Raw genomic sequence first — 18,048 nt, forward strand, 5'->3', positions numbered from 1 at the left:
TTTCTCTGCTGCCGGTTCCTAACCGCACATCTCACTTCTGAGCAGAAAATAAATCCAGGGGCCACAATCTGGTGAGAACATCTGTCAAGGCGGCTTATTTCTGGCCACAGAGTCAGGGCAGAGTCACACAGATCACATTGCCGTGACACTTACAAATGAGACCGTGTGATCCATTTAGAGCTTCCATTTCCAGGACATCACTGGATGGTCAGTCACTGAGCTCCCTCGAGTCCCTGAAGCTGGGAAATGAGATCTTGATACCTTTCATTTTTCGTGGTCATGCTCCACCACCCGCCCCCACTCTAACTCCCCCTCCACACCCCACCAACCCCCCTCTCCCCCACCCGTCACGCACACACACTCCCTACACATACACTTTCCATCGAAACTTGTTTCCTCTGTTTCTCTGCAACATTCCGTCTCCCTTTTTCATTTTAAGTTTCCTTCCCTTAGTTTTATTTCTGTCTCTTTCTCTGTGTATCTCTCTCCACCTCCCTGTGTGTCGATTAAATAGAAGCGTTCAAAATCATGAAAGGTTTGTTAGTGTGAATGAAGAGAGACTATTTCAACTGGTAGGAGGGTCGGTAACCAGGGGACGCAAATTTACTTTGTTGAACAGGAAGACAGGAGGATAATTGTTTATTTTTTTAACACGGCGAGTTGTTCTGAACTGGAATGCACAGCTTGAAAGGGTGATGGCACCAGACTAATAGTAACTTTGTAAAATGAATTCTGTAAATAATTAAAGGGGTTAACATTTGAAGGATTACAGGGAATGGGACCAATTGAAATGCTCATCTATATCACTGTCCCAGCACTTTTCCTGTATCTACCTCGGTCCCTCACTGAGCCCAAATAAAATGCAATAATTTTACAGCTTTCGTCTTCTGCTAACCCTGTCTTTTGACAGCGCTTGAGTGTGTGTCTGTCGATAATTGCCAGGGATCACCCAGAAGTTCATTACTATTTACAAACCACTACTTTGAACAAAATAATAACACTGAGTAGTGCTTGTTTAGTAGAAAGCACGATTATCTTTAACATTTTAGGCTCTGATTCTTCCTCTGGTGAGGTTTTGGTGTTTAATCCTTTCAGTCATCATGTGCCTCACGCTGAAGATTTAAACATTGGTTTCTACAAGCTGCCGGGTCCGGCCCTTGCCTGTCTGTGTAAATGTAGAACTGTTGGAAGGAATGAGATGGAGCAGATTATTTTCTGTTCCTCTGACAGATGCAGCATTGATCCTTCAGATATCAGAAATCTCTGGAGTCCGCCATGATGGTCCTCCCCTTGGGTAGAACATCTTTTAGTCAGGTGGAGTCAGTCACACGGGCCTCTGTCATGATGTTTCCGCTCCGTTTTTACCACACAAATCCCTGGGTCACTCACCATAACACAGAAGCCTGCGCTAAGGCCCGAAACATCATTGCTTCCTCACACTTTCACACCCTAATACAGTCAGATGTTTATGAGATCCCCTGCCTCTCTTTATATTAGATTACCAGCAGCCTTTGTTACTGACACACTGGAGCCGGCCTCTGTGATTATTATTGGACCAGGCCCCAGTCTGGCCCGGGCCCGGCTGTCAGAATTCCCTTTGCAAATCCAAGGAGTCAGAGGTTCTGTGTTTTTTTTTGGAGAGGGCGGGAAGGTCAAAGCAGCAACAATGTCCCAGGAACCCGTCCTTTGCTGGATAGAGGAACTGTCCAGAGTTTCTCTGTCTTTAATTCCTCCTCCTGAGTGTAAGGAAATAATGGATAAAAGAACAGAAAGGCTGACATATAAACTATCACTGTGAGCACTGGCCGTTATTAAGTGGTCAACTCTCTGGATTGAGGCTTCAACCCACAACCGTTTGACCCAGGGGTAAAAGTGATGCTAATTCGTCAATTCTGACATAATGTCAGTTCCCATTGCATTAGTACAACGGCAACATATGACAGATGCTAGAAATCTAAAATAAAAACCGAATGTGCTGGAAATCCTCAACAGGTCAGACAGCAGGTGTCGAGCCTGTTTGTTTTCCGGATCGTCATATACTTTGCAGCCTTGGGGAAAGTGTGGAGAGGCGGGAGGATTTTGGAGGCTGATTAAAAACTGGCGTTCTGTCACACGAACACTCTTCCCGTGGTCAACGGAGCCGGGAGTGGAATCTGAACACAGATCTTACAGCTCAAAAGCAGGAGGACCGCCAACTGTACCACTCGGGAGTGCAGTGGCTGTGGAGAGAAGTGGAGTTAAAGTTTCTAATCGATGACTCCGGTTCTGCTGAAGGGTCATCGCCATGAAACGTTCACTCTGTTTATCGCCACAGATTCTGCCTGACCTGCAGAGTGATTCCAGAATGTTATGTTTTATTTGCTATTACACTAGACTGTGTCAGTGTTATTGCACCAACTCCATCCCATTCATATTTCAGTCGTGCTTGACTCTGTTATTAGGCATTAGGCAAAAGATTTGCTATTGTATCAATTGGCGCTGTCTCACACAAACTATTATATCAGGCCCAACTTCGATTTGGGTGGATCAGGTGCTGACTGTGTCATTATCACACTGGATCCAGTGATGTATTCAGTGATGCACTGCAACCTGCTATCCTCTGTTATCATCAAACATTGCACTAATTACACAGAGCTTTACCGCTTTTAATCTGTTCTCTATATCCAATCTCATTGTATAAAACGCTGTCTCTGTAATGGTTGCCGAAGAGCCTACATGTCATTCAATTCTAATGCAAACCTCTCTCATTATTTCTGAAAACCTTGTGCCAATCAGTTTTCAATAGTAACCTGATTCTGATATTGTTAACGTTGACCTGTTTCTGCTAGTGTTTCGCCATGACCTCTTTCAGTTGTTATTTTATACAAAGTATTTTTGTTATTATGATCACACAAATTCGGTGTTTTTCCAAGTCCTCCCTCTCTCTTATTCCTGAACTAGCCAATTTCTCTGTTTATTTGACTCCTTGGGTCAATTTGTGTTATCACCGTACTAGCACATGCTTCTGCCCGTACTACGCTAGGTACTGTGCCTGTTATTACTTACACTAGCCGATACCTATGTTTATTTTACACCAGGTCCTGTCTCTGATATTACGGCACGGGCCCATATCCCTGGTTATATAACACCAGGCCTTGTCTCTTTTATTACTTCATTAGCCAATATCTCCTTTTATATTAAACCAGATACTGTCTCTGTTATTAATGCTGTAGTCCATATCTCTGCTTATGTTACATCAGGTCCGGTGTCTGATATTACTGCACGAGCCCATATCCTTGGTTATATAACACCAGGTCTTGTCTCTGTTATTAATTCATTAGTCGATATCTCCTTTTATGTTAAACCAGATACTGTCTCTGTTATTAATGCAGTAACCCATATCTCTGCTTATGTTACATCAAGTTCGGTCTCTTTTTATACTCGACTAGGCCCTGGTTTATTTTCGTTAAGATTACATTGAATATACAACCTGCAGTTAAACTAATCCGTCCAAACATGATTCGAGTGGTTGTGGTGGAATTTGTGAACAAAGCAGTTAAAAAAGTGGAAACAGAAATTTTGCAAGTCTCTGGAGAGCAGCAGGAGTTTCACTCCTTCCCATCAACAGGAAAAATAAACCGGAGAATTACAGGTGTATTAGTCTCATGTCAGGTGTAGGTAAAGTTTGATTTTTGCCATCACTTGCACAAATCATCACACATTCGAGATTATCAGGAGCTTCTGAGAGATATTGAGGTGATCATTCGTCAGTCTGACATCACTTTATAAACAAATGCACACAGCAGACTGGTTATCACTAAATACTTGCAGTATTAAACAATCTACAATTTAACTAAATGCATAGTTTTGGATTTGAACACAATCACTGAAGACAGGAGTCGACTGAAAGTTGTCACTGGGAGAAATGAAGAGAAATTGTGAAAAAAAAATCTCCAAAGAGTGTTATTAGATATCAGGAGATTCAAAATGAATAAGGGACTGTCTCAGAGAGAGAGAGAGAGAGAGAGCGGGGATGTGGGGGCGGGAGTTAGATGGTGGGTGGAGAGAGAGCGTGAGAGAGAGAGAGAGAAAGAAAGGTTAAGCGAGAAAGAGAGAGAAGAGGTTCAGTGAGTTAGACGCTGCCTCGGACAGAGAAACAAAGGACATTCAATGAGTTTGGTGATCAACATGTTCGTCTTAGTGACGGAAGTGTTAGTATGACCACTTTCTAAGCAAAAGTAAACAACGAAACATGATATCAATAAATATTTACAGCACTAAATAATCCGCAGTGACAGTTTGAGTAAAAGAAAATTAAATATTGAAACATTCGGGTAAAGATCATCATTTATCTTTGAGAAACGGCGGTATAAGCAAGAAGTATGATTTTTTTCTATACGGCACACATAACTGACCATATCTGATCTATAATTTCTTTGACTAAAACTAAATGAAAATAACTATCAGGTGCTGCAAAGAACGGGCCATCCAATACCGCCCGTTTTAGGCCAACACCAGGGAACAATTCCCACCTCAACATCTTTGTGTATAATATTATCTCTCCAACTCACAGTTGCAGGAATCACAGAGACATGGCCAAGCGTAGAAATAACCGAGGCAGCTTTAGCGCACTAAGCACTGGGTCAATTGATATTAATCCTCTCTCGGGGCTAGAACAGTAATGATTGATTCGGCACGTGGATTAATAATACCCTAGACAGGGTCTGTTGCAATAATAACTCAGATTGCCTATAGTGTAAGATAAACAAAAACATGATCTAGTGGAATAAAAACAGGGACAGGGAAAGTGTAATAAAAAGAGATGTCTGGATTAGTGCAGCAGCTACTAAGAGAGGGTTTAGCGTTGTATATACAGACGCTGAGCCCAGAGCAGTAATAACTGAGACATTTCCGCATGCAATACAACCAGAGCCACGGCCGAATTCAGGAGCAGCTGAGGCGAGGCCGAGCACTGAAATAACTGAGGCAGGAACTGGTGTAATATTATCATAGACATACTCTATTTCAGTATAATCAAAGTCAGGGTCTGGTGCAGTAATGCTGAGACAGGGCCGAGTGCACCAATAATTGATACAGCATCCACGGTAATACAAACGAAGGCTGGGCTTAGTATCAGCAATTATTGAGCCAGGATCTGGTGCAGTGATAACAGACTTGGCCTTGTGTAGTATAAACAGAGACATGGCCTACACAGAAATAACATTGTAATATTGTAATAATATTTTAGTATAAACAGAGGAAATGTCTAGTGTAATATTAACTGAGACAGGGTCTAGTGTAATATAAACTGAGAGAGGGTCTATTGTAATGTGAACACACATGTGCTCTGGTGTAATATAAACCGAGACGGGCTCCAGTATAATATTATCTGAGACGGGGTCTAATGTAATATAAACTGAGACAGGGTCGAGTGTTATATAAACTGAGATAGGGTCTAACAGAATATGAGCAAAAAGGTGATCTAGTGTAATATAAACAGAGGCATGATGTAGTGGAGTAAAATGAGAGGCAGTGCCGAGTGCAGTAATAATTGAGACAGTGTCTTGTGTAATATGAACACCGACATGGTCTAGTTCAGTAATGACTGGGGCAGGATCTAGTGAAAGGAAATTGACACGGGGTCTGCTGCAGTTTCATCTGATATAGGACCTTGTCTAATATAAACTGAGGCAGCGCCTAGTGCAATAACTACCAACATAGGACCTGGATTAATATAAACAGAGATGTGGGCAAGTGCAGCAATAAGAAAGAGGCACGGTATTATACAATAATAACAATGACAGGGCATCGTGTGTTATAAGCAGAGACATAGACTGGTGCAGCGTTCGCCAAGACATCCCCTAGTTTAGTATAAACATGGCAAAGTCTAGTAGTGCAATAACTGAGACAGAGCCTCGTGTCATGTAAACAGGGACATGTTCTGGTTTCGTATAAGTAGAGACAAGTACCAGTGCAGTAACAACTGAGACATGGACTATTGTCATATTAGCCAAGACATGGTTTAGTGCAGTGATAACTGAGAGAATGTATAGTGTAACATGGTCTTTGTCCTGTATATTGACTGAGATTGACCTATTATAGAAACAACTGAGACACAACCTGTTGTAATATGATCAGAGACATCACTGAGTGTAATATATACAGTCAAAGGTCAAGTTTAATATGAACAGGGAAAGGGTTCAGTGCAGAAATGATTGAGACAGTGCTTGTTTCATATAATGTCAGTATTCACTGTTTCACTGCCATCTATTGGACGGACTCTTCTATTGCAGATGTTGTGAAAATGTCGATTTTCGTTGCTGCTTCCGACATTAATGATAGAATCATAGAATTCTTACAGCGCAGGAGGATGCCATTCGGCCACTCCTGTCCGTGCTAACCCTCTGAAGGAGTAATTGACCTTGCGCCACAGCTTTCCCGTAGTCCAGCATCTTTTTTCTTTTCAGATAAGGATCCAGTTTCATTTTGAAAGCATCAATTGTCCCTCAATCCACCACACTGTCAGGCAGTGCATTCCAGATCCTAACCACTCACTGCGTGAAATGTTTTTCCTCTTGTCTCTATTGCTTCTTCTCCAGATTACTTTAAACCTGAACCGTCTGGTTCTCAACCCTTCCACCAATGGGAACAATTTCTCCCTATCTACTCTGCCCCGGCCCTTCATGATTTTTAATACCTGTATCAAATCTCCTCTAAACTTTCTCTTCCTCAAACGAGATTAAAGCCAACTGCTCCACTCTTTATACATAACTGGAGTTCGTCATCCCTGAACAATTTCCATGAACCTTTGCTGTGCCCTCTCTCATGCCTTCAAATTCTTCCAAAAATGTAGTGCCCGCAATTGGATGCAATTCTCCAGTTGAGGCCTAACCAGTGTGCCACACACGTTTAACATGACCTCTTTGCTTGTATACGCTTTTCCTCTGTTAATAAAGCTCAGGATGCTGCATGATTTATTAATCGCGCTCTTTCAACTTGTCCTGCCACCTTCAATAATTTATACACATAAACACCCAGGTCACTCGGCTCCTGCAGCCCCTTTGGAATCATACCCTTTCTTTTATACTGTCTCTCTGCGTTCTTCTACCAAAATTTCATCTGTCACTTGTCCGCCCTTTCCACCAACCTCTCGATGTCTTTTTGAAGTTCTACACTATCCTCCTCATGGCCCGCAATGCTTCCACATTTCGCATCGTCCGTATATTTTGACATTGTGCCCTGTACACCAAGGCCCAGTTTATGAATAAATATTATGAAAACTAGGCGTTGTAACACTGACCCTTGGGGAACTTCATTATAACCTTCCCCGAGTCCGAAAAACAAACGTTCAAAACTACTCTTTGTTTCCTGGCACTCAGCCAGTTCCCAATCCATGATGCTTACCGTCCATTTTATTCCAGTGAGCTCCAACTTTGCTCACAAGTCTGTTGTGCGGCATTTCATCAAATGTCTTTCGGAGACCATGTAAACCACGTCAAAAGCATTACCCTCATCAACCATCGCTGCTATGTCATCAAAAAACTCAAGCAAGTTAGTTAAACGTGATTTTCCCTTAACAGATCCATGCTGGCTTAATGTATCAAGAAACCACTTCTACTGATTTATCGGCTCATTACCTCCTGTGCGAACTCCCAATACTTATGGTGCAACTGTGGCAGATTAACGTGGCTGATTTGCGCACTTTAAGGTCACGAGAAGAGCAAAGTGTCTCAATTCCTATTGATTAATTCTTGACGATCTTGTTTCAACCGAAGAATGTGGACCAAGGCGCACATTGTGGGAATGATGGGAGCTTTAATGACCAACTGAACCAGTGTGAAGTGGGAGAGATTTTTTCTTCATGGAACCACCTGAAATGTGGTGGCAGTGATTTTCTCCGATTCTTCAGGTGCTACAGAGCCTCCGAGGTAGGAAAGATGGGATCTTAAACTGAAATGTGTGTGTGTGAGTGAACGCATCATATTTACTGACAAGTGAAGTCCACAAAGATAAATAACCATTGTTACCTATTATGTTCCAGATTTTATTTTATTGAAAATGTATTTGCTGTTCGTTTAATGTCGTTAACATTGATTGAGAATACACTGAGGAATGCCCTTACCAAGGAATACCTCTGTTCCGAGAATTCTGTTGGAAAATGGACTAAATTATTCCAAGGATGGTGAGCATATACCCACCAGTCTCTGCGTTTCAGTGTTAAGTGCTTCGCTCAGCATTAAATAGAAGCTCCTGACATAAACGTTGAGAGTGTGATAAGTTTGGAAGTGATACTATCTAAATCTGACATAAATTTACTCAGTTTTAAAATCCCGATTTATTATTTCCCTCACTTGGAAAGAATGAAGCACTTTCTGCTCTCCAGCAAGTTCCACACTATTTCTGTTGTCACATTATTCCTTCTTACCTCATTACATTCATCATTTCCGCCCCAATGCCCCATGCTCCAGAGCAATTTAAGTAGGACAACTGGACAGAGTCTGATCCATTATCAACGAAGGCATGATCTCCAGTGGGCATAAATTGCTGGGCTATGGGGAAACAGCATGTTCGTGGGGTGGGTGGGGGATGGGGGGTGGAGGGGGCTGCGGGGTTTGTGGTGGGGGTGGTGAGACAGCATGAGATAAATTCGATATATTTTTTAAAATGCTGGTACAATCCTGAGGAACTGAATGACGTCCTTCCCAGCCGGGAGCACGGGTTCATTCTAGAAGTCTATGACTTACTGGCTCAATCCAACACTTTTCATTTTGCATCTATAGTTCATAAAAAGGAAAAGGAAAAAAAAAGAATATATATATATAATAGCGCCTTTCACGATCACCGGAAGTCTCCGGTTGTTTTACAACCAAAAATGCACTTAGGATGTGTATTGACAGTTGTAATGTAGGAAACACCGCAGCCTGTTTGAGCACAGCAAGCTCCCACAAACCGCAATATGATAATGACCAGGTAATCTGCGCCTTTGCGTATTTTAAAATGTTTATTAACTGATAAATGCTAAGGCACCGGGGATAACTCCCTGCACTTCCAGATGGAATAGTACCATGGAATCTTTCACATCGACCTGAGAGGGCAGATAGCCCCCAGTTTAACGTCAGACGGGAAAGTGCTACCAACTGAGCCAATGAATGAATATGAAATAAATAAATATAAATCCAGGCATCCAATGGCTCAACCTTTTACATAGGTACATAGTTAAATCAGGCTGAACCTGGCCCCAATGGTACCACAAACCCTAACGTAGAGTTCCGCTGGTAGGACAGGCACTGACTGTGGGTGTGATCTTGAACCTGACAACAGTACAGCTCCTTCACTGTGTGAGTTGTACTCTAAGATCCAATCAGGTTAACCAGAACTTCACAGTAATTCAAATGATTTGTGGACCAACTAGCTCATTTCCTTAAACAAAAGAATATTCATTGGGCCTTGAATCGTTTCAGAATTGGAGACCATTAATAGATTGTGAAACACCAATCGATTAGGAGTGCTGAAAGGGTGGAGGATTATTGATACAGTGAGAAACATCATTCAGTTGCAAGCCATCGATTGTATGGGAAAGTTGAAGGTTTGGAACTATCAATAGATCAAATCATTAATAGATTGAAGCACAGCTGATGTTTATTAAACACAATCAATGGCAAAAATACCAAGAAATATAAATTGTTTTGCAATATGACAGCCTGCCTATTGTTATGAAAGTATAATAATTTCATAATATTTTTCTGGATTATAGTAAAGTAGGTTTATGGGAGTGAGTATAGTTGGTTCTGTCTATGTGATTTAAATACATTTGGAGTCAGATAACTGCAAGCTTGGAATTATCAAAAGAAGCTAGGTGTAGAAATGTGTTTGAAATGCTAATGAATAAACATGGTCGCTGGCTTAGCATGCAAGATGGGAAGGGAGTTTGCCTTTTTAGATAAATGAAAGGATTGTATGGATTTTAAGTTCACAAGTAGCCAGCTAAGCAAGGCTAAGGAGTGTGTTTATTTTTCCCAAAGGTTACTGATAATATTGGAACATGAATTTTTCTTTACTATGGGAAAGGTACCGCTGCAAAGTCATATGGAGCACTAGAACTTACATATTAAAGAGAGATAAAAATACATAAAGGAGAATGAAAGGCTATGTGAGGTGAGGGCCATGTAAGATCTAACAGGAGTGTGTGAAACAGCCTTCAAGAAGCCTCCATCCTTTTGTGCATAAGCTGGCTCTGTCCAGTAACTGAAGTTGGAGCAAACCATTTACAATTCCACTGCCAAGTGATTACTGGGTTATCTTGCTGGTTTTCTTTGAAATCTAAAATCACCCCACCTGGGAGGGTGGTGGAGGCTGGTTGCCTCACATCCTTTAAAAAGTACCTGGATGAGCACTTGGCACGTCACAACATTCAAGGCTATGGGCCAAGTGCTGGCAAATGGGATTAGGTAGGTAGGTCAGGTGTTTCTCATGTGTCAGTGCAGACTCGATGGGCCGAAGGCCCTCTTCTGCACTGTGTGATTCTGAGATTCTGTGATTCTATGATTTTGGACTGCTGCCTTAAAGGGGTGTGTAACTGAGAGTCAGGTTAATTCAGAATTTTAGGATTTGCTACAGTATTGTTTAATAGCAGTTGTATGTTTTTGAAATCTTTTATTTTGTCAATATATATTAATTTAATTTTTAAATCTCTAAATGCCTTAGTGGACTCGTCACCTGTGAAGGCAGTTCACTCATCTTCTCATAATAATTACAAATTGAAAACCTTTGTGATGGCGTGACCACGTTTCCCTTGTGGATTTGGTCCGCCTGGCCACATATCATCTGCTACGCCATAACACATGGATCTGGAACTATCTCTCCATTTGTCTGTCACTGTTTCTGTTAGTTAGCACAACGAAAGTTACTCTGATAGTGGGACATTGAACATGAATGGCAATGTGCACAGAGCAGGTAGTTATCCTCGTTAAAGGTAGAGATCCTCTTCTGCAATGAGGGAGGATCAATTATGTATTAACGAACTCTGTTGTTTACCTAAAAACATTTCCCCAATATAATAATGACTATATTAATAACAATATTAATGATTTTGCCGTAGTTTTGAACATTCGCAAAGGGTTTCAAGTTATAAATTCAGAGCAGAAATTTGTATGGAAAGGTGATTACTGAATATTCCCACATTGATTTCTCGTTGACTGTCCACCAATATCCATTACAAGCCTACCGACTCCCACAGCTACCTCGACTACAGCTCCTCACACCCCGCTTCCTGTAAGGACTCCATCCCATTCTCTCAATTCCTTCTCCTCTGTCGCATCTGTTCTGATGATGCTACTTTCAAAAACAGTTCCTCTGACATGTCCTCCTTTTTCCTTAACGGAGGTTTACCACCCACGGTGGTTGACAGGGCCCTCAACCGTGTCTGGCCCATCTCCCACGCATCCACCCTCACACCTTCTTCTCCCTCCCTGAAACATGATAGGGTCCCCCTTGTCCTGACTTATCATCCCACCAGCATCCGCATTCAAAGGGTCATCCTCCACCATGTCCGCCAACTCCAGCATGATGCCACATCTTTCCTTCACCCCCACTGGTGGCATTCCGTAGGGATTGTTCTCTTCGGGACACCCTGGTCCACTCGTCCATCCCTCCCTAGACCTCAACCCCCTCCCACGGCACCTTACCATGCAATAGCAGAAGGTGCAACACCTGCCCCTTTACTTCCCCTCTCCTCAGTGTCCAAGGGCCCAAACACTCCTTTCAAGTGAAGCAGCATTTCACTTGCACTTTCCTCAATATAGTCTACTGCATTCGCTGCTCCCAATGCGGTTTCCTCTACATTGGAGAAACCAAACGCAGACTGGGTGACCACTTTGCAGAACACCTTTGGTCTGTCCGCAAGTATTACCCAGACCTCCCTGTCATTAACCATTTCAACACTCCACCCTGCTCTCATGCCCACATGTCCGTCCTTGGCTTGCTGCATTGTTCCAGTGAAGCTCAACGCAAACTGGAGGAACAGCACCTAATCTTCCGACTAGGCACTTTACAGCCTTCTGGACTGAATATTGAGTTCAACAATTTTATATCATGAACACTTTCTCCATTCCCACCCCCTTTCCGATTTTCCCCCTCCTTTTTGTTTTTTTTCCCAATAATTTATATAGATTTTTCTTTTCCCACCTATTTCCATTATTTTAAGTGTATTTCCATCCATTGTTTTATCTCTACCTTTTAGCCTATTTCGATCCCTTCCCCCTACCCCAACCCCACTAGAGATATCTGTACCTTGCCCGTCCTGCTTTCTACCCTTAATTAGCACATTCCTTTAGATGATATCACCCCCTTCAAAACCTCTTTGTCCTTCTGTCTGTGACATCTTTTGGTTATCTCCACCGATCACTGGGCCTCTATCCAGCTCTTCTTGTCCAACCCCCCCACGCCACTCCCCAAACCAGCTTATATTTCACCTCTTTTCTATTTTTACTTAGTTCTGTTGAAGGGTCATTCGGACTCGAAACGTTCACTGTGTTCCTCTCCACAGATGCTGCCAGACCTGCTGAGTTTTTCCAGGTATTTTTGTTTTTGTTTTGGATTTCCAGCATCCACAGTTTTCTGCTTTTAATTTGTAATACCCATTGGATATATTTATTGTGACAATCGGTTTTCAATCAATATTTTGCTGTTAAGAAAGTCACAGTTCATGCACGTTTTTTCCGTGATGTTCAGAATGGTGTGACTGCACCAGAATCACAGGGCAGCAAGAAATTACCAGGGAAATGTGAAAAAAATGTATGTATTCAACCATCTGCTTTGTTTCTGCTGCGGTTGAAATCATTTGGTTGAGGATATGCTGAGTGTTTTGTTGTACGTGAAAAGGCCGCATGTTGCACATGTTATAATCCCCGTTTCTCATCACAGTCATGAAGCCGCTTTCTAACTTTGAGATGAAGATGCAGCATCACCAGAAAAGGATCATCAGCACCGCAGGGATATCTGCAGGTTGCACTTGGTGACATTCAGCTCGTCAGTTGTCAACAGCCAAGGAAATGGAATGATCCAGAAAATCGGCAAGGACTGGAAGCCCCAGACAGTCGCAAATGGAATAAAGGGCCTGGGGCAAGTTATGGAGCAGTGAATCGTAAAGGTGAAAATGTGGAACAGCATTTTTCAGGCACATCCACCCACACTCCACCGATCCATTCATCCACCTGAAGAAGAGTCATACGGACTCTAAACCGTTAACACTGGTTCTCTCTCCACAGATGCTGTCAGACGTGCTGAGCTTTTCCAGCATTTTCTGTTTTTACATCCGTCCATCCATCCATCTCTCCAAACCCGATCTGTCCATCCGACCATCACTCCATCTGTCCACCCTCCATCTGTCTATTTATCCATCCACCCATCCGTCTTTCTAATCTATCTATCTATGTTCGTTATCTGCTGTTCATTATGTTTCCATGGTCAACCATGAAATAATTTCTGCAGGAGTGAGTTCCGGAGGTTCAGTCGGACAGTGGTCAACAGAAGCCCAACAACTGGAAGGAATCTCGATGAGCATAAATTGCATCTATTCAACTTCCGACGTGAATTAATTTTCGCAGCTTCATCGTCAAAACCAGAACCCGGCTCCAGCTTTCGAAATTCGGGCACATTCTTGTGGAAAGAACATTAAAGGTCGCTTTTCAGTCATTCGAAAAATACCCAATAATATAGCTGCTTCTACCTTGACTGGGCTTTAGGTCGCTGACAACCCCGTGTATTACTATGTGCTGAGACCCTCTGTGAGAAAGGCCTCGGGGCAACTCGCACCATTGCCGTGTTTTGTGAGATCAGAGAAAATAAGATTCATTACATTCGGCCACCAGGTGGCGCATCAGGCCGCGGATTTCCATCACCTGACAGATACTTGCTTAAAAATACATGAGGAGAAATTGCGTTTGATCTCGTATGTATGCCCATTAGTGTGACGTTTCCTTAGAGACCCATAATTGGGAAGTTTATTTCAGTGTTAATCAACAGCACAGCTCCAGTACATTGGGATGGGATGCCCAGTTGTTCTGCTCCCCACGACAGATTCAGCCCCTTGTTTTAACTGATTTCAACTATGAAAGTATCTGTAATTACAGAATAATATAACAATCCTCTAATTCCTGTCGCCAGACTGTTTTGCCCAGATTTGAAATAACTAGGAACGTAACGCAGTCCTTACAGACCGGCGGAATTATATAATTTCTGTTGAGCGCATTAGTCTTGAATTCAGCTCATTTCGATAGATTTTACGAGTGACAACAGTGCTCGCGGCCGCCTCCCCCATAGTTCTGTTCGTTTCTCTCGCTCTGACCTTCATTGCCTTTCCTGTGATTTGGAAGGTGTTTCCCACTGTTCCTGGTTTGACGTTGGTTGGATCAACAGTTCAGTGCGCCGGGGAACTGCACTTCTGCCCTGACAGGATTTGGCGGACTGCAGCGTTAGAGTCAGGGAGCATCATGGGGAATTACATCACACCCGGTCCTCGTCATTATATCACTTCTTAGTAAGTATTTCCTTCCCAGAAAAAATCCGTTCTCCCCCTGACTGCTGTAACCCACATGTTATTAATTGTTAGGTGATGCTGCTGATGATGAAGCTACTTGAAATAATTGTGATGATGATCCTGATAATGATGACATCTACCCAACTACTTTGTTAGGATGGAGCCATTCATTCACAGTGGTCGGGTCTGTTGCTGAAATGATGCCGAAGACGGCAGTAACACCACGTGATCTGAATCTTGAAAACATACCTCCATAACCATACAAAGAGTCATACGGACTCGAAACGTTAACTGTATTCCTCTCCGCAGATGCTGTCAGACCTGCGGAGCTTTTCCAGCTATTTTTATTTTTGCTCCATTACTATTTGTTCTGGTAGAGTCAGCAGCCCAGGCAACATCCACAGCTCCCGAATAATCTGATCGATGAGAATGAAAACAAGAAGACAGACATTGTTGGTCAATTCTCTTCTACACTTAACAGAACTACCAAGATAACGGAGCTGAGGCTCTGATCTGCGGCGCAGCCGAGTATTTCTGTGCACAAGCCCCACACTGCGGCAGAGATACGGCGGATCCCGGTCAAAATGCCAGAACGAGCGGCTCAGTTAATGCTCAACAGAGGGCGCTCGAACACCGGGAAACAAGGACAAATATTCAGCCTTCGTGTCAGATTCAGGCGGAGCTTCCTTAAAAGAGCAAGAAAACCGTAACATTCTGTTGGGCCATGACTTCCGAGCTAAAAGGCTGTGTAAGTGGAGGATACACCGAAGATGCGCCGGGGAACACCCCGCCTGGAGTTCCCAGGCAAGGTTTACACGGCAATTGTCCGGGAAGTGGAAACTTCCCATGGGCAATTGCTCTGTACTGGGAACAAACAGAAAACACAATTTACATTGCAAACCCCGAATGGTTCCGACTGTCCGACATCAAGAGTTGCCCAGAAAAAGTTAGAATTAAAACCACTTCTAGCTTCTGGGTAACTTTGTACAGAGCCACATCGACGCCCACGAGTCTCCTTCCACACCCCCGAACTCCCAGGGAGTCCCCCACCTCTCAGACTCCAACTCCCCCCACGGGACACCCCCGAACCCCCAGGGGACTCCCCGCACCTCACGACTACTCTCAGCCGCCCAAACCCAGCTGCTCATATAAAGAAAGTCCAGCGAATTCAGTAAATAGACGGAGAATTTCTCACCGCCTGGCAGCGGGGGATCCTGTGGATTGTAAACGGAAGAGGGAGACGGAGAGAAAGAAGCATAAATAAAAGCAGAAATGATATAAATAAATCAAGTTAACAAATCCAGGCAGGAAGCAGAAAAGGAGAGAGCGGGTTAAAATTATTGAATCGTGCGATGGCAGTGATTGAAAGGAAGATCTGAACATTGTCCCTGTGCACGGAGTGCCGCCTGCTCCACGGTGCATCAGCCCCACACTTTATACCGAGTGTTTAAAACCTGAACAATGTTCGGTGACGGTGAGTGAAACCCCCTCCTTCCGCCGCCGCCTCCACCATCACCGTCGTATATCGGCTCAGTGCCTGTCTGGCCTCAATGGTTAAAGACCTGAGAGACTTACCTGGAAGATCAGCGAATGAGGTCCCCATGGTGAATAATTTCAGTGCCGTCTGCTCTCACTAGTTAAAGATTTGAAACATTGAGCTGTGACAGGCGAATGTGTACCTCGTCTACAGATTAGCCCTGTTTCTGTCTGTATGCTTTCAGACACCTACACAATGCCGAATATAAAGTTGAGACTAAGAACGATGGGCGATGCATAGGGAGTTTGATAAAAATGAGACTCAGTATGGTGATAATGCAGAGAAACACTAACAGAGGGACATAAATGAAGGTGAGATTGATTACATTGAGTGGTAGAGAGACATATTAACAGAGAGAGATGTATAATGCTGAGGTGAGGACAGTTAGTGGTACAAATCGAGAATAGCAGAAGGGTATTGATGCAGAAATGTATTTATAAATATAAAGGCAGAGAAAGTAAACGGTTCTTAATGGTTATTCTCCCATATGGCACATGGTGAGTGAACTGAGGTAAAGGGATCATCACTGCTCTGTGTAATACAAATGGACAAGAGAGACTAACACTGACTGAAGTTCTGGGACGCACACACAGTCTGTAGACTCCTCAGCAACACCAGGAAACATGAAAATTGGAGAATCCTGGGGATTTTAATAAGGAAAATGGGGATGACGCTAAAGGAAACAATGGAAAACAAAAGCAAACATTAGCACACAGCTAACAGAAAAAAACAGCAAGTTAAAATAAAACAAAGTCGTGGTATAGGAATCTGAGAACCTTTACTGTGACTTGAGTGATGTCCACCTCAGTGCATGAGCTCAGTGCCTGATCGTACACAGTTATTCAAGGATGAAGCATTACTTATTTATTAGTGCATTGCACAATTCCTCTGTTTATATTAAACCAGAGGTCACCTCATTTATTACTGCACTGCACTGTTACACTAGATGATGTGTTAGCTATTACTGCATTAGATCTGCCTCCGCTTATGTTAGACGAGGCCCTATTTTTGTTATTACTGACTACAACATTTTAATGCTAATGTTTATATTACACTTGACACTGCCCCAATCGAACGACACTAGACCACATCTCACTTTATATTGCATTCGTTCCTTTTTTCAGTTATTTGCAATAGATTGCATCTTTGTCAATGTGATCCAAGGTCATATCGCAGTTATTATTGCAAGAGGTCATCTCCATTAGTGTAAGGCAACATCCTGTCTCAGTATTACACAAGATAATGTCACTCTTTATATTACAATAGCCTGTGTCTCTGTTTACGGTACATGAGACCCAATCTCATTTATTGCGGTATTACTCATGTCTGCTTGCATTACACTCGGCCATGCCTGAATTACTACTGCTTAAAAAGGCTTTGAAGTGTTCGATCAGCCATGATTGTATTGAATGGCGGAGCAGGCTCGACGGGCTGAATGGCCTTCTCCTGTTCGTATGTTCCTATGCTTCCAGATCCCGTAATATTGGCATTATTCCGAAGCAGACACTAGCCACCTAGCCAAGTAAGGTAACGAGCTGCTACTTAGTCTTTGTGTATGTTGTGTACATCTGCCAGGATATTGGTAATGTCACTGGACTCCCTCATATTGTAACCTGGCCCCCAGTTGCTGGGCCAGGGAAGATGCTGGGTCTGAGGCGCCGACCTTCAGGTCAGAAGTCTAACTGAGCTCCCGCCAGTCCGTTCAGGGCGATGTTAAACAATCTCCGGAATACTGGAGTAAGAGCGGGGCGGGGGGATTCTCCTGGTGTCCTGGGCCCACATTCCACCTTTAACAAACACCACCCAATACAAACACATGCACCGACCTCCCAGTTCATTGCTGTGGGGAAAGGAAGGCGGCAGCACAACTGGCAGAAAGAAAAGCTCCCCTCCCCCACCCCTGTACACCAGAGTATTGTGGGAGGGGCTTTCACATCCGGATCACAATCCAAATGTAGAGTCAGAGAATTGCAGCCTCCTTTTATAAACCTGTCTC

The sequence above is a fragment of the Carcharodon carcharias genome, chromosome 27 (assembly GCF_017639515.1).
Source record: "Carcharodon carcharias isolate sCarCar2 chromosome 27, sCarCar2.pri, whole genome shotgun sequence".
Classification (NCBI taxonomy): domain Eukaryota; kingdom Metazoa; phylum Chordata; class Chondrichthyes; order Lamniformes; family Lamnidae; genus Carcharodon; species Carcharodon carcharias.